The following is a 7,008-nucleotide window of genomic DNA, read 5'->3' on the forward strand; positions in this document are numbered from 1 at the left end:
AGTAATTTCAAAAATTTTCCTACGCACACGCAAGATCATGGTGATGCATAGCAACGAGAGGGGAGATTGTGTCCACGTACCCTCGTAGACCGAAAGCGGAAGCGTTATAACAACCCGGTTGATGTAGTTGTACGTCTTCACGGCCCGACCGATCAAACACCGAAACTACGGCACCATCGAGTTCTTGCACACGTTCAGCTCGATGACGTCCCTCGAACTCCGATCCAGCCGAGTGTCGAGGGAGAGTTCCGTCAGCACAACGGCATGGTGAAGATCTTGATGTTCTACCGTCGCAGGGCTTCGCCTAAGCACTGCTACAATATTATTGAGGAGGACTATGGTGGAGGGGGGCACCGCACACGGCTAAGAGATCAATGATCAATTGTTGTGTCTATGGGGTGCCCCCCCTTCGTATATAAAGGAGGAGAGGAGGGGGAGAGGGCCGACCCCTATGGCGCGCCCTGGAGGAGTCCTACTCCCATCGGGAGTAGGTTTCCTCCCCTTCAAAGTAGTAGGAGTAGGAGACAAGGAAGGGGGAGAGGGAAGAGAAGGAAGGAGGGGGCGCCGCCCCTCCCCTTAGTCCAATTCGGACTAGTCATTCGGGGGGGGGGGGCACGCGGCCTACCTCTCTCTCTCCCCTAAAGCCAAATAAGGCCCATATACTTCTTCCCCCGTATTCCCGTAACTCCCCGGTACTCCGAAAAATACCCGAATCACTCGGAACCTTTCTGAAGTCCGAATATAGTCATCCAATATATCGATCTTTTGTCTCGACCATTTCGAGACTCCTCGTCATGTCCCCGATCTCATCCGGGACTCCGAACTCCTTCGGTACATCAAAACTCATAAACTCATAATATAACTGTCATCGAAACCATAAGCATGCGGACCCTACGGGTTCGAGAACTATGTAGACATGATCGAAACACGTTTCCGGTCAATAACCAATAGCGGAACCTGGATGCTCATATTGGCTCCCACATATTCTACAAAGATCTTTATCGGTCAAACCGCATACCAACATACGTTGTTCCCTTTGTCATCGGTATGTTAGTTACCCAAGATTCGATCGTCGGTATCTCAATACCTAGTTCAATCTCGTTACCGGCAAGTCTCTTTACTCGTTATGTAACACATCATCCCACAACTAACTCATTAGTTGCAATGCTTGCAAGGCTTATAGTGATGTGCATTACCGAGTGGGCCCAGAGATACCTCTCTGACAATTGGAGTGACAAATCCTAATCTCAAAATACGCCAACCCAACATGTACCTTTGGAGACACCTGTAGAGATCCTTTATAATCACCCAGTTACATTGTGACGTTTGGTAGCACACAAAGCGTTCCTCCAGTAAACGGGAGTTGCATAATCTCATAGTCACAGGAACATGTATAAGTCATGAAGAAAGCAATAGCAACATACTAAACGGTCAAGTGCTAAGCTAACGGAATGGGTCAAGTCAATCAAATCATTCTCCTAATGATGTGATCTCGTTAATCAAATGACAGCTCGTTTGTCCATGGATAGGAAACTTAACCATCTTTGATTCACGAGCTAGTCAAGTAGAGGCATACTAGTGACATTATGTTTGTCTATGTATTCACACATGTATTATGTTTCCGGTTAATACAATTCTAGCATGAATAATAAACATTTATCATGAAATAAGGAAATAAACAATAACTTTATTATTGCCTCTAGGGAATATTTTCTTCAATCTTCCCGTGAGTCCCTGATCATGATCGTACACGTTTGCGTGCATGATTAGTGTATGATTGAATCGGGGGCGTCACAAGTTGGTATCAGAGCCGACTGCCTGTAGGAATCCCCCTTCCGCACTCCTTGGCCGAAGTCGAGTCTAGTCACTACAAAACTTTTACTAACATGGTTGTGTGCCTTACGGGCCCACGGCGCCATTGGGTGGTATTAGGATCTTTTACTCCTCGACCTTTACTCTAGGACTCTGATCTGTCCTCTATTTGGGTTAAATGATTTTACTAACACCGACTCTAGGTTCTCGTAATTACTTCCTCCCGGAGAGCCCTCGATTAAGATGATTGCTTAGTGCACCAGAAGATTTCGAAGGTACTCTACGATGTTCTCCCGAGACACTTGTGCACACCGCCCTTACAAACTCCCTACCACTGATATAACCTTATGGATAACTGTATACACCTTCCATTCTTACATTCAATCCCATTAATCTTGTTATTACAAGATGCCCCGAACTGCTCTCCGTTGCTCCGAGAATCCTTTGAGCTTACTGCCTTGCAATTCTTACCACATGAATACACCCTATGGATAATTTCTCGCACTTACCGAGTATCCGATCATCTTTAGTTGATCCATGTGTCTCACAAAATTCTTCGGAATACTTTTCGATCTTTTGAAAATCCTCTGCAGCCTAATACTCTTGAAACTCTCGCCTGCTTGCATTATGGTGAATTCCATATGACTAGTAGTCCTCGTTAACATCCCTTGTCTGAGTCATTTTGCTCCTATTGATTCAATGTGTGCGTTCGCACGTGGTCACTAGGTTATCCTTTTTAAAATTATCTTTCCGGCTCAGGCATCATTCCGGACATGAGTTGGCTCTCGGCAATTCAAACCTTTATTGATTTCCCAACTAAGTGTTTTCAACTTATCCATCCTTGATCAGATTGTCTGCCTCTTGTCCTTCATTTTAGAAACCATAATTTCTTTCTATTTAAGCATCAGACTAATCAGATGATTCTGGAATCTGATGCCTCTGCATTCTTTCTTCCTCCGAGTGAGTATCGATACTCACATCAACTCCATTGTGGATCACCTGATCCATTCTTGGATTGTTATCCGACAGTGTCCTTAATATTCAATCACCTTGTGAGTCCTTCCCCTGATACATAATGCCTTTGGTAAATTGTATCCTCTACTTGGCCAATCATGCTCTGCTTTCGAGCTTGTGTATTTACTTTTGAAACTTGTGGTATATGTTACTAAGAATGCCCGATGGGTTGAACCTATGCCTTCCCCTAATCCATGAGAACCCGAAAGTTTTCACAAGTCATACTCTTCCGTTGTTCTACCAGATAAAATTTCCAACACTACAGTTTTATCAAGCGAGAGATGAATGAAATGATATGCATTAAAGAAGTGGGAGTCGACCTTGAACTTTGTGTTCATGCCCATGAAAATGACGTAGACCGTCTCAAAAGCTTCTTGCAAAATGATTATCCAGCTGTATGATTCTTTCGGTATTCTCAAATTGATTCCTTACAGTTATGGTTCCGACCATGCTGTCTTGATCTAATATATCTGATGGGAATTCATTCCAGTGCCTCGTCTATTTTTGGCAAAGTTGAAGTATCTACTGTCATAGGTCAATGACCCGGTTCTACTTCTATCATATTCTACCTTCGAGTATTACCCTGGTATCTCGAAGATGTCCTGCCATTACACCACATCTTACTAACTTTGTTGAAGTAATGTCTTTCCTTGTCGTAATCACTCTACGGGTTCTGGGTTGTTGTCAACCGAAGACACCGACTAGTGAAATTATTCCGCACTACAAATCAAATACCCCTAGTATTTTTACTGGGAAATTCTGAACCCAATCTGGTCATTCCTAGACTATCGGCTGCATCCTGGTCTTGCTATCTTTGACTGTGCTACATCGTCCTTCTTTGGTGCACGAATTCTTCAGTGTGTGAGCACGACTTATGTCGAGCTTTCAACATCATGTTGCTTGTCTTGAAAGGCAACTTTGATTCTGAGTTTGCATCTTATATATTGATCCTATAACTTGCCACTTCATCATTTCATTGCTTGTTGCCGTTGTTGTTTGATTGCATATTCTTGAAACCTCCCGGCAAATGTGTTGGGTCATCGTCAACACTTTGACTTCTTCCGAGATGTCAACTGTGTTCATGATGAGAAATACCCTCCTTGCCCTCAATGATTTTTATTATCATCGACAACACCCTTGACTTCCTTTCATCGCGAACTTGTCCACATTATGAATACAACTTGCTCTCCAGCTAGTGTTGTGTTCTTCCTTGAAGTATTACTATCTTTTATGTTGAGAATGTTGGGGGATTGCTCCACCTCTTAGGAATTCTTGGTATGATGATGCTTCTCACCATCACCATTCTTCCTTGGTCCCCGTGTTGATTCCAACACTTGAACTGTGTTGTTTGGATTCCTTCCTTTTAGAAACCCTATTGCTTTGAAGTTAATGGTCGACATTTCATTCTTAGACCATTGGATATCGAATCACCATCATAGCATCGGTCATGCTACCTAAGCCCATATTTCGGGTGCACCTTTCAACCAATGTTTAACTGTGTATGTTTTCCTCGAGCATATCTCATTATATCATTTGATCTGACAAATGTTAACTCCTTGTTCACATAATTGTGGAAATCCATCTTTTGGAAATCTTGAGGATTATCGCCGAGACCATCAGCCACCCCTCATTCTCTCCTTGGTTTAATGATGAACTCTTGTTTCAGAAGTCGCTTCCATAGTTCATTCCCTAAGAATCTTACGATGACAGAAAATGGCCTTTTTGTCCTAGGCGGGCCAGAGATGCAGCTGCATGACATTCTTTGGGCCGTCCATGATGGAAATAACCGTGGTAGAAGCATGGGCAAGGAAAATATCGGGGAGTTCCCAGTTACGGTGGGTGGTCGGGACCGAGAGATGCACAGAGGGATTGCGCGTTTCTCTCGTACACGTACACGTGTGGGTGCGAGGCGTGGGCTCTAACTAAACCCGAGTGAGGCATTCGCCTACTGAACCCGAGCGATTGCACTGGTTACGCGTTACTGAACCCGAGCGATCGATCGATCCATGGCTGTTAACTAAACCTGATCGAGCGATTCCTTCGCTACTGCTGCTAACTGAAGCCAATCGATCTTGATGAATAGTGAGCGTGTTGGGGGTTGGATGAACAGTTCCCGGTGGGGTTTGGATGAACAGGACCCGTGGTAGTAGAGGCCGTTGCCGCTGGATGAACAGGACCCCGATCGAGCCGGTTGGGGGTGGATGAATAGGACCCCATGGAGGGTTGGTTGAACATTAGCCGGTGGAGGGATGGATGAATAGTAGCCCATGGAGGGCTGGTTGAACAGTAGCCGCTGGAGGCTGGATGAACAGGAGCCTGTGGATGAACAGTAGCTGGTGGAGGCAGGAAGGAGAGGCCGTGGATGAACAGCCGTAGGTGGAGGCTGGAGGAGATCGACGGTGGATGAACATGAGCCCGTGGATGAATATTAGCTGGTGGAGGCATGAAGGAGAGGTCGTGGATGAACAGCCGTAGGTGGAGGCTGGAGGATGTCGACGGTGGATGAACAATAGCCCGTGGAGGCTGGAGCGAGGCAGTAGACGGTGGATGAACAATAGCCTATGGAGTCCCGTTTTGCGGTACGCCACACCCCTCCCGATGAATAGGACCCCCGTTTTGACCGTAGGAGGTCGAAGAGAAGCCCGTTTCCTTTGTTTTGCGGTATGCCACACCCCTCCCGATCAACAGGACCCCGCTTCGACCATAGGAGGTCGAAGAGAAGTCTGTTTCTTCTATTTTGCGGTACGCCAGACCCCTCCCGGTGAACAGGATCCCGTTTCGATCGTAGGCGGTCGAACAGATGGCCGTTTCCTCCATTCTGCGGTACGCTAGGCCTCGTTTCAGTTGTTCCATCCAAGTTAGTTGGCTCCCGATGAATAGGATGCACTCCATTGCCTCCCGATGAATATGACACAGTTTCTCCGTTCTGACATAGCCGGTTGGCTGTTGATGAATAGGATGTCGTCGCCGCTCTCTGCTGCCTCTCCATGTACACGAGTCCTGGCCGTATGTATGCGCGAGTAGGCGTTCGAGACCCCGCTCATATGGACGTACGTGGCGGTATTTACTTTCTTGCACCCTAGTTGTACGTACGTGTACATGATATAGATGGGACTGTTCGACATAGTACGTGCGCGCCTCTACTACGACACGTGCCCTTCCTTACTCGGCAACGGTTCATCGCTGCAGCCTGCAGACAGACCGATCGACCAGTATGTCGTACATGTTCGCGACTAGACAGACAATCCTACGTACGGTTCGACTGGGTGGGTCCTAGCTGTCAGGGAGGATAAGGAGGCACTTCCTTGCATGCGAAGATATAGCTGGTGGGTCCCAGCTCTCACGGGAAATAATCATTTTTTTGTAATACGGACACACTTCCTTGCGTGCGAAGATGTAGCTGGTGGTTCCCTGTTGTCAGTTGCAGGAATAAGGAGGCACTTCCTTCCGTGCAAAGATATATGTGGTGGGTCCTAGCTTTCAGGGGAGGAATAATTTTATTTTCATGTAATAAGGAGGTAGTTGCATGCGTGCGTCCATGGACCTGGTGCGTCCCCACTATCAGCCTCTCCACGTACAGTCCTCTTCCGATGACTCTCGTTTGTTGACCACGTTGACCATACCGCGCCGAGCGCATCCCAGGTGGTGGACAACGGCGAGGCCCCTGACAACAACGAGCCAAAGATGGAAAGACGCAGGAGTGGAGTCGCAGACGGAGAGGTGTACGACGGTTAACTGGTTCTGGTACGGCATGGTTGACAGTCGATGGAGAGGAACAAGAGGTGTGGAGGGGTGGAGGGATGGCCTGGCTGGCGGTGGGGTAGCGCACACAGTGAAGCATGCTAAGCAAAGCTGCTAGCAGCAGATGCGGGAGCATGTGGTCCCAGTGGTGCTAGAGGAAGAAGACGAGAGATTGAAGATGCATGCCGGTCGTTGGATGTAAATCCAGCAGCTATCAATGTCAGAATCATTTGTTGACTAAGTTGACAATGACTTGCATTGGCTTCGACCTATCGGCCCACATTCCAGCCTCCAAAAATGTGGAACATATTCAACCCATTTTTCAGAATTTACAACCCATTTGATCTTTTTTTTGAGAATTATAGTCCATTTGTTGGGCTGAGTGAACAAATAATGTAGTGTCCATGCGGCCCATTTTTTTAAAACTACAACCCATTTTCA

This window comes from Triticum aestivum, chromosome 6B, assembly GCF_018294505.1.
Source record: "Triticum aestivum cultivar Chinese Spring chromosome 6B, IWGSC CS RefSeq v2.1, whole genome shotgun sequence".
NCBI lineage: Eukaryota > Viridiplantae > Streptophyta > Magnoliopsida > Poales > Poaceae > Triticum > Triticum aestivum.